Genomic DNA, 21,241 nt, shown 5'->3' on the forward strand with positions numbered 1-21,241 from the left:
AAAATGCTTGGAATCTTTTTGCCTTCCAAGGCTGCACAACAGAAAAGTCAGGTTGCTCCAAGAGCACTGGGCACACAAGGACAATGGCATGTAATGCATGACGTCCCATACTTGCGGGAACTGGATCATTTCCAATAATAGGATGTGTTGCCAGTGCTTGCGAGGGCAATGCACCAGCACTTTGTCCCAATTCCACTTCACTGGGCTGAAGAAACCTTATGTAGTTATTTCCGGACACAATGAAAGTCAATCAGTTCAGTTCAGGCCGATTACCTTTCGGCCTCATGTGGTGGTGGTCCCTTTAAGGATCAATCTGCAGAGTAAGGGTCACTTGAAACCACCCGGGTAAGTATGGGGTTCTGTATTCAGAGCCATCTTGGAAGCTGATTGCAGCCAGAGCCTCTGTATAGTTTTAACCTGTAAATAAATGAGGTGTGTTTTCCCTAAACTAGTGAATGAGCATCTTTTCATTTGGTGACAAGGAAAAATAAAAGCAATCCCTGGACTGTGAGTCTCCAGTTGATATTGAAGTTGAGTAAAGTTGAGAAAAAACTGCTTACCAAGATTCCCCTCTTTGGACGGATGGATCCATTTGACGCCCCCGCGGCGGACTGGACACAATAGGCACGATTCTCCGGCCACGCTCGATTGTAAACCAGAGATTCCTGCCCGACTTCAAGGGACCTTTACGTGGTCCGCCCACCCGCCCCCCCCCCCCCCCCCCCCCCCCCCACCCCTCGCCCACTAGAATTCCAGTGGTGGGCAGGATGGGAGAATTCCGGCCAATATGTAGAACGCCTTGGGTATTACTTTGAAGTGAATGAAATAGAGGAGAGAGTGAAGTGCAAGGCAATTTTCCTGAGTGCATGTGGAACCCAAACTTACAATCTGATTCGTCGTCCCAAGCGCACCTGATTCCAAATCCTTCAGTGAGCTCATGGAATTGGTAAAGACACGTTTCCAGCCTAAACCATCAGTCATACTCTAGAGTTTCAAGCTTGATTTAAGGGGGAGAGCCCCAGGCAATTGTGATTCATATCACTAAATTGAAACTGATATCGGAATATTGCAACGTGGAGCCACATTAAATGATACGTTATGGGACAGATTAGTCTGCGGGGTGAACAACGAGGCGATTCAACAGAAATTACTTGCAGAAGTTGATTTAAATTTTAAACGAGCAATCGAGGGAGCGCAGGCCATGGAAAGTGCTGGAAAAGGTGCACAAAAGTTACAGAGCACACAAAATGGCACCATTCATCAGTTAGGGCGGGAATCTGCAGTCAGCAGCAGCATCAAAACTGAAGAAGTAGCCATGAGGCAGGAAATGAGTTCAGACACAAATAAGACAAGAAGATTTAGAAGAGGAAGCCAATCAACAAAGTTTGAAGGGAATGTTACCAATGTGGAGGTATCCACTCTCCTGAAGCCGACAGGTATCAGGAGGCTGAGTGGTTGTTTTTGGAATAGGCGAGGCCACTTAAGGCATAGGTGCAGAGCCAAGTCAAGTCTACTGAGTAGCCAATTAAATAATACGTCACCAATACACAATGCAGAAGAAGCTAGCACCAATGATTTAAACATTCAAAGAACAAAGAACAGTACAGCACAGGAACAGGTTTCTTGGCCCACCAAGCCTCCGCCAATTACATTGTCCTATCTAGACCAACCGCCTGTATCCCTCTATTCCCCGCCTGTTCATGTGTCTATCCAGATAAGTCTTAAATGTTACGAACGTGTCTGCCTCAACCACCTCACTTGGCAGTGCATTCCAGGCCCCCACCACCCTCTGTGTAAAAAACTTCCCCCGCACATCTCCACTAAACCTTTCCCCCCTTACCTTGAACTTGTGCCCCCTTGTAATTATCATTTCTGCCCTGGGAAAAAGCTTCCAACTGTTCACCCTATCTATGCCCCTCATAATTGTATAAACTTCTATCAGGTCGCCCCTCAGCCTCCGTCTTTCCAGGGAGAACAATCCCAGTTTATTCAATCTCTCCTCATTGCCAATACCCTCCATACCTTTTCTGCACTCCCTCCAAAGCCACCGCATCCTTCACTCACTGTTTAATATTAAAGTGGGCAAGATGGCCCCGATTATTGTAATGCTCTGGGTAAATGGGAAGCCTCTTAAGATGAAAGTTGATACAAGGGATATCAGCTACTGTGATGTGTGAGCATACATATTGGCACTTGAAAGCAAGAGTTTAACCATTGAATTTGAAGAAATAGAACTTTGGGTTTTTGAGTTTCTCTGGAATTGGAAGACACAAAATGAATGAGTTGGATTTTAAGACTGCCAGGAGCAGTGTTGGGGTGTGTGGTGGTCGAGGCCCAGCAGTGGGCGGCATACTCATAGGTCAATGTGATGTATGTGTCAATGGCTTATTTAACCCATGATGTGGAGATGCCGGCGTTGGACTGGGGTAAGCACAGTAAGAAGTCTCACAACACCAGGTTAACGTCCAACAGGTTTATTTGGTAGCAAATACCATTACATTGTCCTATCTAGACCAACCGCCTGTATCCCTCTATTCCCCGCCTGTTCATGTGTCTATCCAGATAAGACATACATTTGCTACCAAATAAACCTGTTGGACGTTAACCTGGTGTTGTGAGACTTCTTACCGTTATTTAACCCAGCCAGTGCATTACCGTATCCATTGCTAGCAGACGCTGCTGGACGCTGTGAGGGTCTGGGGGAAACGTGCCGCTGTTCCTTAGTGACTGGAGGATGAGGACGGCTCAGAACATCAGGTCGTGGAGGGGGTCAGTAGCAGGAGTATGGTGGCTTTCTCCTGGATACACTGTGGGAAGCAGTTCAGTGCCCAAAGCAGGGGGGATAAGACGACCATGAAACCATTGTCGTTAAAAACCCACCTGGTTCACTAATGTCCCTTAGGGAAGGAAATCTGCCATCCTTGCCTGGTCTGGCCTACATGTGACTCCAGAGCCACAGCAATGCGGTTGACTCTTAAATGCCCTCACGGATGGGCAATAAATGCTTGGCCCAGCCAGCGACGCCCACATCCCAGGAATGAATTTTACAAAATAGTAAATTCCCCTCCATTCTGATGTGCACGTCACTCCAACCTCCCTCACTTTGTACTTTCAAGCTTATTCCGGCACATCTCTCCTTCAACAAATGGAACTCACTCATTCTTCTCTTTGCTCTTCCTCACATCCTTGTCTGCCCCGTCGCCTGTGGTAATCACCTATTTCCTGGTGCATGTTACCCTTCTCTGCCGGAGTCACACTCAACAAATGTTCTTCATCCGTTGAGTACATGCCATGACTCACTCCCAGGCCTCTCCTTTCCCTCTTTGCTCGGGGAGGCAGCACAGAACACAAGGGAGAGGTGACCCTTGAGAGTTTTAAAGTTTATTTATTATTGGCACAAGCAGGCTTACATTAACACTGCAATGAAGTTACTGTGAAAATCCCCTAGTCACCACATTCTGGCGCCTGTTCGGGTACACTGAGGGAGAATTTAGCACGGCCAATGCACCTAACCAGCACATCTTTCGGACTGTGGGAGGAAACCCACAGCAGTGCAGACTCGAGGGGCTAAATGACCTTCTCCTGCTCCCAGATCATATGTAAACCGGAGCATCCGGAGGAAACCCACGCAGACACAGGGAGAACGTGCAGACTCCACACAGACAGTGACCCAAGCCGGGAATCGAACCTGGTTCCCGGGTGCTGTGAGGCAGCATTGCTAACCAGAGACCTCACGGCTACCAGTTACGAGGAGACTCTGGGAATTATTCCACTCTTGGATCTCAAGAGACGCCGGACTCCCCAGGAATAATGAAATATCAAATAACCACACGATATACAATGCCCGCTCCTGTTGATATGTGTATAATGTCAAACTTTCTTACCTTCTTGACAACGCTTATTCACTTCTTCTATCTCATGCAAGGCTGTCATGTGCTTTGCACAGCACAATCCAGACCACTGCTGTTGTTAGCTCTTGAGAGGAGGGCTTTCCCTCTGAGAGAGCACTGTCATTGACCTCATTTAGACCACACGCTGGCTCAGACACTCACATTTCAGGAGGACCAGTGAGACAGAGCTTAGGTTTTCACCCAGTGACTCACACATCACAAGGCAGCACGAGCAGATGGTGGAGACAGCAACAGCAGTGGAGAGTCAGCGTTGAAGGGAGCATAGGGGCCGTGAGTTATTTCTGGAACAGCAGCAGAGTATGTGCGATGTGCTGGCAAACATTTCAGCCACGCAGTGCACACTTGAAGAGATATTGGGAGGAGCCTGTTACAAGTTCACTAATGTCCTTTAGGGAAGGACATTACCTGGTCCTGACCTGGTCTGTCTGCATGTGACTCCAGAGCCACAGCAATGTGGTTGACTCTCAGCTGCCCTCCAAGGGCAATTAGAGATGGGCAATAAATGCTGGCCTACCGGGACGCCACGAATGAATAAAAACAAATGCATGAATGGCACATTGTCACAGACCTTGATGACTTCATCCAAGGAAAGAATGGCGAACAATCTTGAATATCAAACATACAATCGAATGGGTACACACAGGGGTTCACCAATGCCTTGCACACTTGGGGCGGCACGGTGGCACAGTGGTTAGCACTGCTGCCTCACAGCGCCAGGTACCCCGGTTCATTTCCCAGCTTAGGTCACTGTCTGTGTGGAGTCTGCACATTCTCCCCTTGTCTGCGTGGGTTTCCTCCGGGTTCTCCAGTTTCCTCCCACACTCCAAAAGACGCGCTGGTTAGGGTGCATTGGCCGTGCTAAATTCTCCCTCAGTATACCCGAACAGGCGCCGGAGTGTGGCAACTGGGGGATTTTCACAGTAACTTCATTGCAGTGTTAAAGCAAGCCTACTTGTGACACCAATAAATAAACTTTACTATGAATGCCAGGTTAAGTTGAATGACTTGCCCTGTCAAGTTGGTAATGAAGAGTTTCAGGCCTGGGAAACCCCATGATAATATTGCAGTTATTAACCATTAACACATTCAAAGTGACTACCTGCCTCTCCTGAAGTGGTTGCTTGCCTACGGTTTGGGGTGCTGCTGTGAGGTGGGTTGGAGTCGGCCTACGTTTTTCCCAGATTTCACTCCCCAACTGTAGGCAAAATGCACATCTCAAAATTCCCTGCTATGTGTGTCAGTGCTACCAATGGCAGAAGCCAGCAGATTTACAGAGCGACAATTTTCCTGGGGCAGTTCCCAAAACTAATGTCGCCGTATAAATTTATAATGTGGTAAAGTAAAAACAGGGACCAAGATGTTGTAGACGGAAAAGGAGCAGACAGCTAACCTTTAAAACTACTTAATGTTTAAAATTTGCAGGACTGGGCGGGAGGGTGGTAATGGCCGATGATAAAAAGATATGTAGAGGGACAGGTAGTATTGAGGAAGCAGTGGAGCAGCAGAAGGACTTGGACAGGGTAGGAGAATGGGCAAAGAAGTGGCAGATGGAATACAATGTGGAAAAGTGTGAGGTTATGCACTTTGGAAGGAGGAATGGAGGCACAGACATTTTCTAAATGGGAAAATGGTTAGGACATCAGAAACACAAAGGGACTTGGGAGTCATTGTTCAAGATTCTCTTAAGGTTAACGTGCAGGTTCAGTCGGCAGTTAGGAAGGCAAATGCAACATGAGCATTTATGTCAAGAGGGCCAGAATACAAGAGCAGGGATGTACTTCTGAGGCTGTATAAGGCTCTGGTCAGACCCCATTAGGAGTGTTGTGAGTGGTTTTGGGCCCCATATCTAAAGAAGGATGTGCTGGCCTTGGAAAGGGTGTAGAGGAGGTTCACAAGAATGATCCCTGGAATGAAGAGCTTGTCGTATGAGGAACGGTTGAGGAACTCTGGGTCTGTACTCGTTGGAGTTTAGAAGGATGGGGGTTGGATCTTATTGAAACTTTCAGGATACTGTGAGGCCTGGATAGAGTGGACGTGGAGAGGATGTTTCTACTAGTAGGAAAAACTAGAACCAGAGGGCACAACCTCAGGCTGAAGGGATGATCCTTTAAAACAGAGATGAGGAGGAATTTCTTCAGCCAGAGAATGGTGAATCTGTGGAACTCTTTGCCGCAGAAGGCTGTGGAGGCCAGGTCACTGAGTGTCTTTAAGACAGAGATAGATAGGTTCTTGATTAATAAGGGGATCACGGATTATAGGGAAAAGGCAGGAGAATGGGGATGAGAAAAATATCAGCCATGATTGAATGGCAGAGCTGACTCGATGGGCCGAGTGGCCTAATTCTGCTCCTATGTCTTATGGTCCTATTGTCTTATGCCTAAGGCGAATTGCTTTTGCAGTGAGCTAGCACAGATCTGATGGGCTGACTGGCCTCCTACTGTGCTGTAGCCATTCTATGATTTCACATATTATGGTGGTGGAAGCAGATTCAAGCTTCTCTGCCCAAAATTGCAAAAAACTACAAAGGGTTGTGAACGAAGCCCAGTCCATCACTCAAACCAGCCTCCCACCCATTGACTCTGTCTACACTTCCCGCTGCCTTGGAAAAGCAGCCAGCACAATTAAGGACCCCATGGACCCCGGACATTCTCTCTTCCACCTTCTTCCATCAGGAAAAAGATGCAAAAGTCTGAGGTCACGTACCAACCGACTCAAGAATAGCTTCTTCCCTGCTGCCGTCAGACTTTTGAATGGACCTACCATTTATTAAGTTGATCTTTCTCTACACCCTAGCTATGACTGTAACACTACATTCTGCACTCTCTCCTTTCCTTCTCTATGTGTGGTATGCTTTTTCTGTATAGTGCGCAAGAAACAATACTTTTCATTGTATACCAATACATGTGACAATAATAAATCAAATCAAATCAAACTGACACCAAGAGGTAATGGGGGAATTTAAGCACGAGGACCAAACAAAGGTTAGAAAACAGGATCCTTTATTCCACTGGCAGCAAGTTTTTTACAAACATTGATGAAAATGCTTAACATAGAGGGACAGACATTTACAATGAATGTTTGGAACCAACACTCCAGAACTACCCGGAGGCCATCAGGAGCTTAACTCCTGTTTCCTAATCAGTCGGGTATCAGAGTTTATCTGGTGGAGTCCCTGTTGCGAATTTCCCACGAACATGGGAACCAGATTACCTTGTGTCTCAGACACGAGAAGAATTCCTTTCTCTGGGGCTTTTTGGACTCAGGGGTGCTGCCCAGATAGTCTGGCTAGGTCTCTGACAGCTGTGTTCCCTGCTCCATTTCCATTTCCCGGTTTCTGGCCACCATCTGGGGGGGATTGTTGTCGGTGCAGGCCTGATGGGCTGAATGGCCTCCTTCTGCACTGCAGAACAAGGCCATTGATTCTATGATCAGAGTTTTTGAGCTGCTCTTGGCCTTGGCTCCGGAACGCTGCGACTCACCTGTCCTGGACTTCTGCTCCTTTCCCCCTCACCTCATGGAACCTGGTTCCACCCTCCCAGTTTGCCAATGACTCTGATCCCTGCAGGCAGGGGCCATCTGGGGCCGACCAGCTCCCCTGCTCGGTGCTCTCCTCCCATCTGCTGCTGGAGGCCATGCTGCATCTTGAATTCCCTGTTTGATTTATTCGTGATTGATTATATATTGCAGTTGCATCATAGAATCCATACAGTGCTGAAGGAGGCCATTCAGCCCATCGAGTCTACACTGACTCTGACCCAGACCCTCTCCCCCGCCTTATCTCGCACATTTGCCATGGCTAATCTACCTAACCTACACATCTTTGGACACCAAGGGGCAATTTAGCACGGCCAATCCACCGAACCTGCACATCTTTGGAGTGTGGGAGGAAACCAGAGCACCCGGAGGAAACCCACGCAGACACCAGGAGAACGTGCAAACTCTGCACAGACAGTGACCCAAACTGGGATTTGGATCCGGGTCCCTGGCACTCTGAGGCAGCAGTGCTAATCACTGTGTCACTGTGCTGCCTCAGTGAAGGCCAGTCGGAAAGAGGAGTAGTAGCGTGCCTGTTGGTGAAGGATATGGTTATTCAAAACATTTTTGCAAGGTGCAAATGGGAAACGACTGCTTTCTTTCCATTTTTACAATAAACTTTGAAGAGGCAGTGAATTTGTGTGAACAGTGTTGCAGTGCTGCTCTGACCAAGGCTGCAATAAACTACAAAGGGTCGTGAATGTAGCCCAGTCCATCACGCAAACCAACCTCCCATCCATTGACACTGTCTACCGCTGCCTCGGCAAATCAGCCATCATAATTAAGGATCCCACGCACCCCGGACATTCTCTCTTCCACCTTCTTCCATCGGGAAAAAGATACAAAATTCTGAGGTCACGTACCAACCGACTCAAGAGCAGCTTCTTCCCTGCTGCCATCAGAATTGAATGGACTTACTATATATTAAGCTGATCTTTCTCTAAACCCTAGCAATGACTGTAACATTATATTCTGCACCCTCTCCTTTCCTTCTCTGTGAACGATGTGGGGTCTGTTTATTTCTTAGAATAGGCGTAGGCAGCACTGATCTGAAATTGAACTTTTTTTTATTGAGCAATAGTTAAAATTAACATACCAGAAAGCCGAAAAGGATTACGTCAAAGAGAGAGAAAGAGAGAGAGATAGTGGGACCCAGCAGAAGCTAGTCTTGATGCAGGCTCGATCCAAAGTTTGCACAGGGCTGAACTGACTATGCAGATAACTATTACTGCAATATATGAATTCTTATCTGTGTTATTGAAATTGCTGGTACAAACTGTGTCCTTAACTTTCACAAACAATTGGCAGCTGTGGCCATGAAAGACTTCTGTTTGGGCTTATGAGAACGCCTTGCTTGCAAGATTACTGTCAAAAAATGCAGTCAACTTTCCAAACTAACCCCAGAATTCCTGGCTGAGTTTAAAATGTGGCCACGTTAGCTTTAAAGCTTAGCATAAGTAGTTACATAGGCAGAAATATCTTAAAATGCAGTCTTTTAACTGACGCAAACCAAAGGATCCCTCGAACGGTGTGCTTTGTCTGTATAGCACACAAGAAACAATACTTTTCAGTGTATACTAATACATGTGAAATGGAATTTCTTCAGCCAGAGAGTGGTGAATCTGTGGAACCCTTTGCCGCAGAAGGCCATGGAGGCCAGGTCATTGAGTGTCTTTAAGACAGAGATAGATAGGTTCTTGATTAATAAGGGGATCAGGGGTTATGGGGAAAAGGCAGGAGAATGGGAATGAGAAAAATATCAGCCATGATTGAATGGTGGAGCAGACTCGATGGGCCGAGTGGCCTAATTCTGCTCCTAGGTCTTATGGTCTTATGTGACAATAATAAATCAAATCAAATCAGATCAAAAAGTACTGACTATATCATTGGTTTTAACTCCTGGTCTGGAGTAATAAAACCTTGCTATGGGGCAATTTAATAGTTTTCCACATGTCGAAAGGGGAGGTATAATGTCACTGAATGGAATTTTATATGTGGGCTGAAATGCTTGGCGGAGGTTGGTGGGGAGGGGGGAAGGGATTGGGTGGGGACTGATGAAATGCCAGTTATTTATTTCCAGTAACGCGAATGGTCACCATGACTTATTCACAACAACATAGCTGCTCGCTCAGTTCCAGATTAAAATAACAGCTAGCTGACAGCATGCTGTAACGCAGCTATTCAAACCTCTTCTGAACAGCACTCACCCCCTTGGGAGGATTGCCGTTTCAGACAACAGCCTCTGCCGCTCGCAAATGGCTCAAATTAGAGGGAACACACACATAGAATCCAGACTCGGAGGTTACAGGCTGATCTATTCACAACCACATGCTTCCCGAACCTCCTCCCAAATCTGGAATTGGTAAGCACGAGAGTCACCGGGTCTTGTAGAGCGGTTGACATAGTCATCTGGGATATTCTTAGCATCACGCACTCCTTACTGAAGCTCAGTCCAGAGACAGCAAACACTGGCATTCTCCACAGACTCACATATGGGTAAAAACCAACGCTAGTCAATTGACCTTATTGATAGCCAATTGATATTATTAAACTAGAAAGAGTGCAGAAAAGATTTACTAGGATGCTACCGGGACTTGATGGATTGAGTTATAAGGAGAGGCTGGATAGACTGGGACTTTTTTCTCTGGTGCGTAGGAGGCTGAGGGGTGACCTTATAGAGCTCTATAAAATAATGAGGGGCATAGATCAGCTAGATAGTCAATACCTTTTCCCAAAGGTAGGGGAGTCTAAAACTAGAGGGCATAGGTTTAAGGTGAGAAGGGAGAGGTACAAAAGTGTCCAGAGGGGCAATTTTTTCACACAGAGGGTGGTGAGTGTCTGGGACAAGCTGCCAGAGGTAGTAGTAGAGGCGGGTACAATTTTAACTTTTAAAAAGCATTTAGACAGTTACATGGGTACGATGGGTATAGAGGGATATGGGCCAAATGCGGCAATTGAGATTAGCTTAGGGGTTTTTAAAAAAAAAGGGCGGCATGGACAATCATAGAGTCATAGAATCCTACAGTGCAGAAAGAGGCCATTCAGCCCATCGAGTCTGCACCAACCACAATCCCACCCAGGCCCTATCCACATATCCCTACATATTTTACCCACTAATCCCTCTAACCTATGCATCCTGGCTCACTAAGAGGCAATTTAGAATGGCCAATCAACCTAGCCCGCACATCTTTGGACAAGTTGGACCGAAGGGCCTGTTTCCATGCTGTAAACCTCTATGACTCTATGACTCTGTGACCATGACTCTGGTTCTCCATTATTACCATGGGAACACCCAAAGGGTGACAAGTGATCTTCCCCTCCCAATAAAGCGGCAGCAATTGCCATGAAAATGGGCATTTCCGGAAAATCTCCGGCAGCACCTGTGGGGGAGAGAAACAGGGTGGGATTTTCCGGCTCCGCCCGCCACCAGGATTGTCCGATTCCGCCGAGCTGCTACATTCCTCGTGGTAGGTCCCACCACGGGCGGGTCTGGAAAATTCCACACACAGGGTTAACATGCCATATTTTCAGTTGCCAATGGGGTTGGGATCCAGTGAGGGCACAACTGCAAAATTGTGTTCTCGGAAGGTGTCTCTGGAACCAACACTTCCGTCCTCATGGGCGGCACGGTGGCACAGTGGTTAGCACTGCTACCTCACAGCGTCAGGGATGTGCGTTCAATTCCTGGCCTTGAGTCACTGTCTGTGCGGAGTCTGCCCATTCTCCCTGCGTTTGCGTGGGTTTCCTCCGGGTGCTCCGGTTTCCTCCCACAGTCTGAAAGATGTGCTGGTTAGGTGCATTGGCCATGCTAAATTCTCCCTCAGTGTACCCAAACAGGCGCCGAAGTGTGGCGACTGGGGGATTTTCACAGTAACTTCATTGCAGTGTTAATGTAAGCCTACTTGTGATACTAATAAATAAACGAAACACTGTGATTTTCAAAATCATAGAATCATAGAATTTATGACACGGAGACAGGCCCTTCGGTCCAAACGGGTCCTTGCTGACCAAAATGCCCATCTAATCTAACCCCATTTGCCTGCATTTGGCCCATTTCCCTCTAAATCTTTCCTACCCATGTATCTGTCCAAATGCCTTTTAAATGTTGTCAATGTCCCTGCCTCAACCACTTCCTCCGGCAGCTCATTCCACATAGGTTCCACCCACTGTGTAAAAATGTTGCTCCTCAGGTTCCCATTAGTCCTTAATGTTGTGGAAGGGGATGGTGGGGGAGCGGGCATCGGGGGATGGTGCGGGGTGGTTGGGGATGGCAGGGGAGGGGTGGACGGTAGGGGTTGGCGGTAACAGAGATCACACTTGCCACCAATTCATGGCCCATTAAACTCCTGGGGGTGTTTGTCTGTGGCCCAGGGAGAGTGAGCACGGAAATTTTCAATGCAAAATTGTGCAAACTCAGCCAATAGTTAACACCGTTGCCTCACAGCGCCAGGGACCCGGGTTCGATTCTTGGCTTGGGTCACTGTGCGGAGTTTGCATGTTCTCCCCGTGTCTGCGTGAGTTTCCTCCGGGTGCTCCAGTTTCCTCCCACAGTCCGAAAGACATGCTGGTTAGGTGCATTGGCCGTGCTAAATTCTCCCTCAGTGTACCCCAACAGGTGCCGGAGTGTGGCGATTAGGGGATTTTCACAGTTACTTCATTGCAGTGTTAATGTAAGCCTTACTTGTGACTAATAAATAAATAGACTAAAATAAATTAAACTCTCCCCAGGAGAGAGTTGTGTGCATGCCCGAGTTTGCACGTTCTCCCCGTGTCTGCGTGGGTTTCCTCCGGGTGCTTGGTTGAATGATCAAACTGATTATCCGACATCCAGAATTGGATAAGCAGAAATTTCCTCCAGTTAAACATTGGGAAGACTGAAGCCAATGCCTTTGATGCCCACTCCAAATTCCGTTCCTGAGGTACCGACTCCATCCTTCTCCCTGCCAACCAGGCAGCTTGCAACCTTGGCTTCATAGTTGACCCCATGATAAGCTTTTGACCTCAAATCTGTGCTATCACTCAGACTGCCTACTTTCTATCTCTGTCACATCACTCAACATCAGCCCTGTCTCACCCCATCTGCTCCTGAGACCCTCACTCATTCCTTGTTACCTCGCGAATCGACTATTCCAATGAACCCCTTCACTCGCCCGTTTGGCTACCCACATTGTATCCTCCATAAACATGAGGCCATCCAAAGTTCTGCTGCATATGTCTTAACTCTCACCCAAAAGCCCCAGGGGAGCAGCTTTCCATTAATAGGAGGCACTAGGACCCGAGGGCACTGCCTCAGAACAAAGGGGCGACCCTTTAGAACCGAGATGAGGAGGAATTCCCTCAGCCAGAGGCTGGTGAACCAATGGAATCCATTGCCACAGAAGGCTGTGGAGGCCAGGTCATTGTCAGAGATAGATAGGTTCATGATTGGTAAGGGGATCAAAGGTTACGGGGAAAAGACAGGAGAATGGGGCTGAGAAACTTATCAGCCATGATCGGGTGGCGGAGCAGACTCGATGGGCTGAATGGCCTAATTCAGCTCCAATATCTTATGGTCTTATGGTATTTGGAAACAGATGCAGAGAATGACTCCATTCTCCATTAAAAGGAATCCAACAAAGAAAATAATACAGAATAGAACCATCTATTTTGTGAATGGCCCAAAATGTTGACCATTCATATATGTCCCTCGCATGTCCCCAAATCTTCATCCGAAGACCAGAAATTTTTTTTAAATCCTGTTGCGGCGATAGGCAACCTTTAGTGGATCCAGGCAGTCCAGGCTTGGCTCCCTTTGGCTCTAATGAAATCAATGCCTGTGTACTGATCCATGTGAGGTCTGGATGGGTCAGTGTTGTGGGCACAGAATCATTTGGGCCTCAAGCTACACGTATGCAACCAGGTATCTCTTCAGGTTGCGCAGGCCCTGCCCACGTGCATACCCTTCTTCAGTTTCCAGCCACTCATGGCTGCTCTTCCACTGGTGCCACAAGATGGCGCTTTGATGGCACAAAAAACAACCTGGCAAGAGGCAACCTTGGCCAATTAAGCGCAAATGGTAACCAAAAGCTCGGCCAAAGGGGTGGGTTTTAAGTAAGGCCTTGAAAGTATAGAGCGAAGTGGATTCTACATCAGCACATAAGTCTTAGGAACAGGGGAAGGCCCTTCTAGCCTGTTCCACCATTCGATAAGATTGTGGCTGATCTGACTGTGGCCTCAATCCACTTTCTTATCTGCCCCCAGCCACCCCTCCCCCACCACTTCCCCCCTCCCCCACCACTACCTTAACATTTGACTTACTTGTCTATGAAAAAAAACATCGAACTGGGAATTAAAAGTGTGAGGTCCCCTGGCTGAATGGAAAAGAGGGTGGATTCAGAGAAATGCAGGCCTAGAAATTCCTTTTACTCTTTATTTTGGGAATAATGTGTGTGCCTGAAGTCAGGGGCTGGAGGGTTGTTAGAAATGGATTCTTGGGCCTCATCAACAAACCTGGGATGAGGCAGCATGGGTAATGTGGAGGTGGGAGGCGCAGAATTGCTTAAAATGACCTTTTTTGATGTTAGCACCTTGCCAGTGGATGAGAGGAAAACCTGTCACCTCAGGGCACCATAAGCTGACACAAGGTCCCTCGATAAACATTATCCTCCATTTAACACGTGCAAGAAGTCTGCTTTAGGCAACCACTCACAATTCTACAAAAAACAGACCCAATGAATTTAGCAGTGCGTTAAACGCCTCTTGGGCGCCAACTCTCCAACTACTGGATTGACATTGCTCAATGGGGCGGCATGGTGACACAATGGTTAGCACTGCTGCCTCACAGCGCCAGAGACCCGGGTTCAACTCCGGCTTTGGATCACTGTCTGTGCGGAATCTGCGCGCTCTCCCCGTGTCTGCGTGGGTTTACTATGGGTGCTCCTGTTTCCTCCCACACTCCAAAGATGTGCAGTTAAGGTGGATTGGCCGTGCTAAATTGCTCCTGAGTGTCAAGCGGATTAGCAGGATAAATACGTAGGGTCACAGGGATAGGATGGAATTGTTGTTGGTGCAGACTCAATGGGCCGAATGGCCTCCTTCTGCACTGTGGGATTCTATGGCAAGGTTTATACCAGAAGAATGGATACAGCACTTACCAATTTCTACCTTGGAGCTTTTGGGGTGGAGGTTATACCCCTGGAAGAGGGGTGTAGTACATGGCATTGTGGTATTGTCATTGGACCAGTAGTCTAAAGACTCAGAGAACTGCGCCTGCTCTGGGGATCCAGGTTCAAATCCCACCACGACAGATGGTGAAATTTGAATTCCATAAAAATTTGGAATTAAAAGTCTAATGGTGACCGTGAAACTATTGTCAATTGTCGTAAAAACCCATCTGGTTCACTAAGGAAAGGAAATCTGCCTTCCTTACCTGGTCTGGCCTACATGTGACTCCAGAGCCACAACAATGTGGTTGATACTCAACTACCATTCAGTTTGAAGACAATTAGGAATGAGCAACAAATGCTGGCCTTGCTGGCAAGGCCAACATCCCACAAAAGAATAAAGAAAGAAAAAGGCCAGTGAAATGTATGAATGGAAATTATCGCAGTGCGGTGTCTCCTTAATTAGTATTGATGGAGGCTGTGAGGAGACTCATATACCCCGGTGCTGCCCAGTAACAAATAAGTGGAAAATATATCCTGCTATGAATGACTGACTGAATTTGAGGGGGACAGTTGATGGCACAGTGCCAATGTCAATGGATGAGTAATCCAGTGACCCAAGCTAATCACATTACACCTTTGGCCCATCATGTCTGCACTGACTTTCCCCCAGTGCCATCCCCCTGCCTTCTCCCCATAACCCTGCACATTCTTCCTTTTCAGATACCAGTCTTTAATTCCCTCTTAAATGCCTCGATTAAACCTGCCTCCACCACACTCTCTCAGCTTTTCCTCTGGTCATGGAATCATAGAATCCCTGCAGTGCAGAAGGAGGCCATTCTGCCCATCGAGCCTGCACTGACCACAATCCCACCCAGGCCCTATTCCCGTAACCCCACATATTTACCCGACTAATCCCCTTGATACTAGGGTCAATTTAGCATGGCCAATCAACCTAACCCGCACATCTTTGGTTGCTTTTGTTTCTTTTGCCAATTGCTTTCATTCTGTGCCCTCTCATTCCTGATCCCTTCACGAGTGACAAGGGTATACGGGCAACACCAACTCAATCAATTTAATAGTATAGCAGACTAGTGCGAAAATACATTGCGCTGACGAAGTGGAAAGGGTCGAGAGCTTCAAGTTTTTAGGTGTCCATATCACCAACAACCTGTCCTGGTCCCCCCATGCCGATACTATAGTTAAGAAAGCCCACCAAAGCCTCTACTTTCTCAGAAGACTAAGGAAATTTGGCATGTCAGCTATGACTCTCACCAACTTTTACAGATGCACCATAGAAAGCATTCTTTCTGGTTGTATCACAGCTTGGTATGGCTCCTGCTCTGCCCAAAACTGCAAGGAACTACAAAAGGTCGTGAATGTAGCCCAATCCATCACGCAAACCCGCCTCCCATCCATTGACTCTGTCTACACTTCCCACTGCCTCAGCAAAGCAGCCAGCATAATTAAGGACTCCATTCACCCTGGACATTCTCTCTTCCCCCTTCTTCCGTCGGGAAAAAGATACAAAAGTCTGAGGTCACACACCAACCGACTCACGAACAGCTTCTTCCCTGCTGCTGTCAGACGTTTGAATGGACCTACCTCGCATTAAGTTGATCTTTCTCTACACCCTAGCAATGACTGTGACACTACATTCTGCACTCTCTCCTTTCCGTCTCTATGAATGGTATGCTTTGTCTGTATCGCGTGCAAGAAACAATACCTTTCACTGTATGTTAATGTATGTGACAATAATAAATTAAATCAAATCAAAATCACATCAAATGTCGCAGTGGCAATGTCTGCAAACCTTTTGTGCTCACTGGTGTTACACCTCTCAAACTGAAAGCTTCCTCTGTCATGCTCTCATGCACATCAATGCAAAAACCCAAAAGTTGCTGTCAGTGACTCTATGCTTCTCTTAAAGGGTGAGGTCTCCCCAGATTGCAGGCAATTGGAAAACAGAATTGATGGAGATTTTCCACTCTTACAATGCCCAGTGCAAAAACCCTTGAATAGTTACATGTCGCAGAATGAAAAATAACTGGGTTTTTAAATGGAGTCCAGTGGTCATCATTACTGCTGAACAGCCTCACTGGCTTTGAAAATAATTTTATATTTGTTGAATGTCAAATTTCTCCATGGCAAGAAATAGTCTTACTTTCGATTTGGCCTGGGGAGTACCCGTTCAAACCCCACCGTGGCAGCTGGTGGAATTTGAATACAATTAATAAATCTGGAATCTTGGGTCACTGTCTGTGTGAAGTTCGCACATTCTCCCCGTGTCTGCGTGGGTTTCCTCCGGGTGCTCCGGATTCCTCCTACAGTCTGAAAGACGTGCTGGTTAGGTGCATTGGCCGTGCTAAATTCTCCCTTAGTGTACCCGAACAGATGCTGGAGTGTGGCGACTAGGGGATTTTACAGTAACCAAAAGAGAAAATGCTGGAAAATCTCAGCAGGTCTGGCAGCATCTGTAAGGAGAGTAAAGAGCTGACGTTTTGAGTCCAGATGACCCTTTGTCAAAAGGCTTTGATGAAAGGTCATCTGGACTCGAAATGTCAGCTCTTTTCTCTCCTTACAGATGCTGCCAGACCTGCTCAGATTTTCCAGCATTTTCTCTTTTGGTTTCAGATTCCAGCATCCGCAGTAACTTGCTTGTATCCAGATTTTCACAGTAACTTCATTGCAGCGCAGTGCAGTGCCGACTTGTGACACTAATAAATAAAGTTAAACTTTAAAACTAGTCTCACTATTGGCGACCATGCGAAATAAACATTGACTTTTGCTAAAAGCCCATCTGGTTCACTGATGTCCTTTAGGGAAGGAAATCTGCCGTCCTTACCTGGTCTGGCCTACATGTGACTCCAGAGCCACAGTAATGTGGTTGACTCTGAAATGTCTGAGCGAGACAGTCAGTTCAAGGCCAATTAGGGACAGGCAACAAATGCTGGCCTTGCCACCAGCACTTACATCCTGTGAAGGAATATAAAATAACAAAATCCCAAACCATTATGGTAGGACCTTAATTTGTGGGGAGAAATGTTCAAAAGAATTCTAAGTGTAAAAGTGTAAACTCCCTGTTCCCTCGCCACTTTCATCAGCGAGTTAAGTAAAATTTAAAGTTTATTTTTTATTAGTGTCACAAGTAGGCTTACATTAACACTGCAATGAAGTCACAGTGAAAATCCCCTAGTCGCCATACTCCGGCGCCTGTTCGGGTAACACTGAGGGAGAATTTAGCACGGCCAATGCACCCTAACCAGCACGTCTTCAGACTGTGGGAGGAAACCCACGCAGACACGGGGAAAACGTGCAAACTCCGCACATACAGTGACCCAAGCCGGGAATCGAACTCGGGTCACTGGCGCTGTGAGGCAGCAGTGATAACCATTATGCCACCGTGTTGCTAAGGTGACAGCTAAGACCTATCTGCTTCTGGAAGCTTCTGCTGAAAAAAAGACAGGACACTGCAGATAGAGTCATGGAGTCATAGAGGTTTACAGCATGGAAACAGGCCCTTCGGCCCAACTTGTCCATGACGGAGATTTGGATGAGCTGTTACCTTGGGATTTCATCACCTTGAGTTTTGTGTCTGCCGTCGCCTATGTAGCCACAGGGTCCCTACCCAACAGACCAGATGGGACCCAGGTTCGATTCCTGGCTCGGCTCACTGTCTATGTGGAGTCTGCGTGTTCTCCCTGTGTCTGTGTGGGTTTCCTCCGCATGCTCCGGTTTCCTCCCACATTCGGAAAGACGTGTTGATTAGGTGCATTGGCCATGTTAAATTCTCCCTCAGTGTACCCAAACAGGCGTTGGAGTGTGGCGACTGGGGGATTTTCACAGTAACTTCATTACAGTGTTTATGTAAGCCGACTTGTGACACTGATAAATAAACTTAAATAAACTTTAAAAAAAGATGATGTGTCAATGTATCAGCATGTGCATAGCAGACCAATTACATTGTTAATCTCACTGCCTTCTGCCTCTCATGACAGTTGTTGGCTCAACCTGCAAAATGGGCATAGTTGGAACAGTTGGAGAAGGGTGGGAATGGGAATGGGAGTCTTATACGGAGTGTGTATCTCTGTTGTTTTTGATGCAGAATAAACTTGCTGAAAGTAAAAGGCAAGCTGCTGTATAATTCCTCTATTATAGATGACCTATGAGTATTAACACATGGTCATCTACGCTTCAGAGGACAGACAAGAGGGACCTGCCTGAGGTAAGATGTCTGGCACCAAGAATTCCATCTGCATCTGGCACCAATAGACGTACCAGTACCCTGGAGAATCTGTTGACTGAGCTTGAGGAACGGTTAGGATTGTATTCATTGGAGTTTGGAAATTCTAGCAGGATTAGAATTTTAGAACCTCGAGTATTGTGTGCAGTTTTGGTGTCCTTATCTGAGGAAGGATAGAGGGAGTACAACAAAGGTTTACCAGGCTGATGCCTGGGATGGCAGGTCTGTCACATGAGGAGAGACTAAGTCGGTTAGGATTACATTCACTTGAATTTAGAAGAGTGAGAGGGGATCTCGTTGAAACTTATAAAATTCTAACAGGATTAGACAGGGTGGATTCAGGAAGAATGTTCAGAATGGTGGGAGAGTCCAGAACTACAGGCCATAGTTTGAGGATAACGGGAAAACCTTTTTAGGACTGAGGTGAGGAGAAATTTCTTCACCCAGAGAGTGGTGAATTTGTGGAATCCACTACCACAGAATGTAGCTGAGGCCAAAACATTGTGTGATTTCAAGAAGAAATTAGCTATAGCTCCTGGGGCTAAAGGGATCAAGGGATATGGGGGGGAAGGGGGGGATCAGGATATTGAATTCGATGATCAGCCATGATCATAATGAAAGGCAGAGCAGGCTTGAAGGGCCTAACGACCTTTTCCTGCTTCTAATTTCTATGTTTCTATGTCCTCAGTAGTTCAAGGAGAAAGGAAGAAAGTCTTACATTTATATAGTGCCTGTCATGACGTTAGGATTCCCCAAAGTGCTTGACAGCCAATGGTGCTAATTTGGAAATGTAGTCACTGTCCTCATGTCAGGAAAGGAAGAAGAAGGGTCTGGCCTAGCTGTGAGACCCCAACACTTGTCTGCCCACATGGGTGAGGGTTTGGACTCTTGCTGGGCCTGCCTTCTCTTGGGAATTGATACAGGAACAGCCGGAATTTCCCATGTTCTTTGAGTGCATCGTTCATCAGGCAGAGAATATACAGCTGCGCGTTGCGAACCATCTCCAGTCCCGTGTGAGGGATTTCGAGAGAAACAGAGTCCCACGGAGTAAATGGCATCTTTGCAGCCAGGGGCAGAGGAAGCACAGAGAGCACAAGGACAGACCAGCTTTCTCTCGCTAACACTGTGACCGGCACCATGGAGATAGACTTATCTCTCAGTCATTGTTGGATTGTACAGACAAGGTGATCATTTGGGAAGAGCGGTGATGCTACATATCAATTACATGAAATCATAGAAATCATAGAAACCCTACAGTGCAGAAGGAGGCCATTTGGTCCATCGAGTCTGCACCGACCACAATCCCACCCAGGCCCTACCCCCACATATTTACCCGCTAATCTCTCTAACCTACACATCCCAGGACTCTAAGGGGCAATTTTTAACCTGGCTAATCAACCTAACCCGCACATCTTTCATGGGACATACCTTGGGGGGCACTGCTCTCTAACCGTTGATCATCTAGTTGGGGGGGGAAGCGATGGCCTAGTGGTATTATCGCTTGCTTATTAATTCAGAAACTCAGGTAATGTGCTGGGGATCCAGGTTAGAATCCCGCCCTGGCGGATGGTGGAATTTGAATTCAATAAAGAATATCTGGAATTAAGAATCTACATGAAACCATTGTCGATTGTTGGAAAAACCCATCTGGTTCACTAATGTCCTTTAGGGAAGGAAATCTGCCATCCTTACCTGGTCTGGCCTACATGTGACTCCAGAGCCACAGCAAAGTGGTTGACTCCCAACTGCAGCATGGTTGGTGCAGGCTTGGAGGGCCGAAGGGCCTGTTCCTGTACTGTAATTTTCTTTGTTCTTTGCCCTCCAAGGGCAACTAGAGATGGGCAATAATTGCTGGCGACACCAATGTCCCACAAACAAAATGGAGGATGCAATGCATGGGGCAGGGAAGGGGCCAATCAGGTAACTTTTTGTCGCCTCCTCCGACTCCTCCAGAGCTATGAGGCTCCAGAGTTGTCCTGGTGTTGATGCTGGGTGAGGGAAGGTACGGGGTTCATGTACATTAGACTTCAGGGCTGCTGTCCAGTGAGCATTTTGTCACAATACACTACAGATGCATTCTGAGGTACGTTACCTTGTATCTTCAACCCACGCACAGCAGCCAGGATCTCTTACAGTGACCTGCATCTGTTGGACAGCCTCTAGGCCTTTGAAAACAGATCTTGTTATTCAGTGGGGAGTACGTTGGCATGGCAGTGTAATGACCATATCCTGTGTGAGTCAACTGTGCCAATCCAGTCAGCCCGGTCCCGTGTGTCCACTATTTCTGCTGCGCATCATATGCCAGCTTTGCAAATGGTCCCAGCTTTAATTGCTGGCCCAGCTGTTCAGCTGCCTAATGGGGAAATATGCAGTCTGTCACCGTGCAACAGAAAACAGCTGCTGCTCAGACT

At 47.1% G+C, this 21,241-nt stretch overlaps 1 protein-coding gene across 4 annotated transcripts in view; it reads right to left on the reverse strand.

Annotated features, from left to right (window-relative positions):
• The window catches only part of usp7 (ubiquitin specific peptidase 7 (herpes virus-associated)), a 141,636-nt gene extending 120,647 nt beyond the window's left edge, over positions 1-20,989 (reverse strand). For 2 of the 4 annotated variants that reach the window (XM_078240749.1, XM_078240747.1), the window contains exon 1: positions 20,923-20,989. The gene's annotated coding sequence lies outside the window, so the exon portion shown is untranslated. Of the gene's footprint in view, positions 1-3,884; positions 4,047-20,922 lie in introns of those variants that run through there. The other 2 variants (XM_078240748.1, XM_078240746.1) reach the window with 2 other exon arrangements.
• Positions 20,990-21,241: the final 252 nt, after the last annotated feature.

The sequence above is a fragment of the Mustelus asterias genome, chromosome 23 (assembly GCF_964213995.1).
Source record: "Mustelus asterias chromosome 23, sMusAst1.hap1.1, whole genome shotgun sequence".
Classification (NCBI taxonomy): Eukaryota; Metazoa; Chordata; class Chondrichthyes; order Carcharhiniformes; family Triakidae; genus Mustelus; species Mustelus asterias.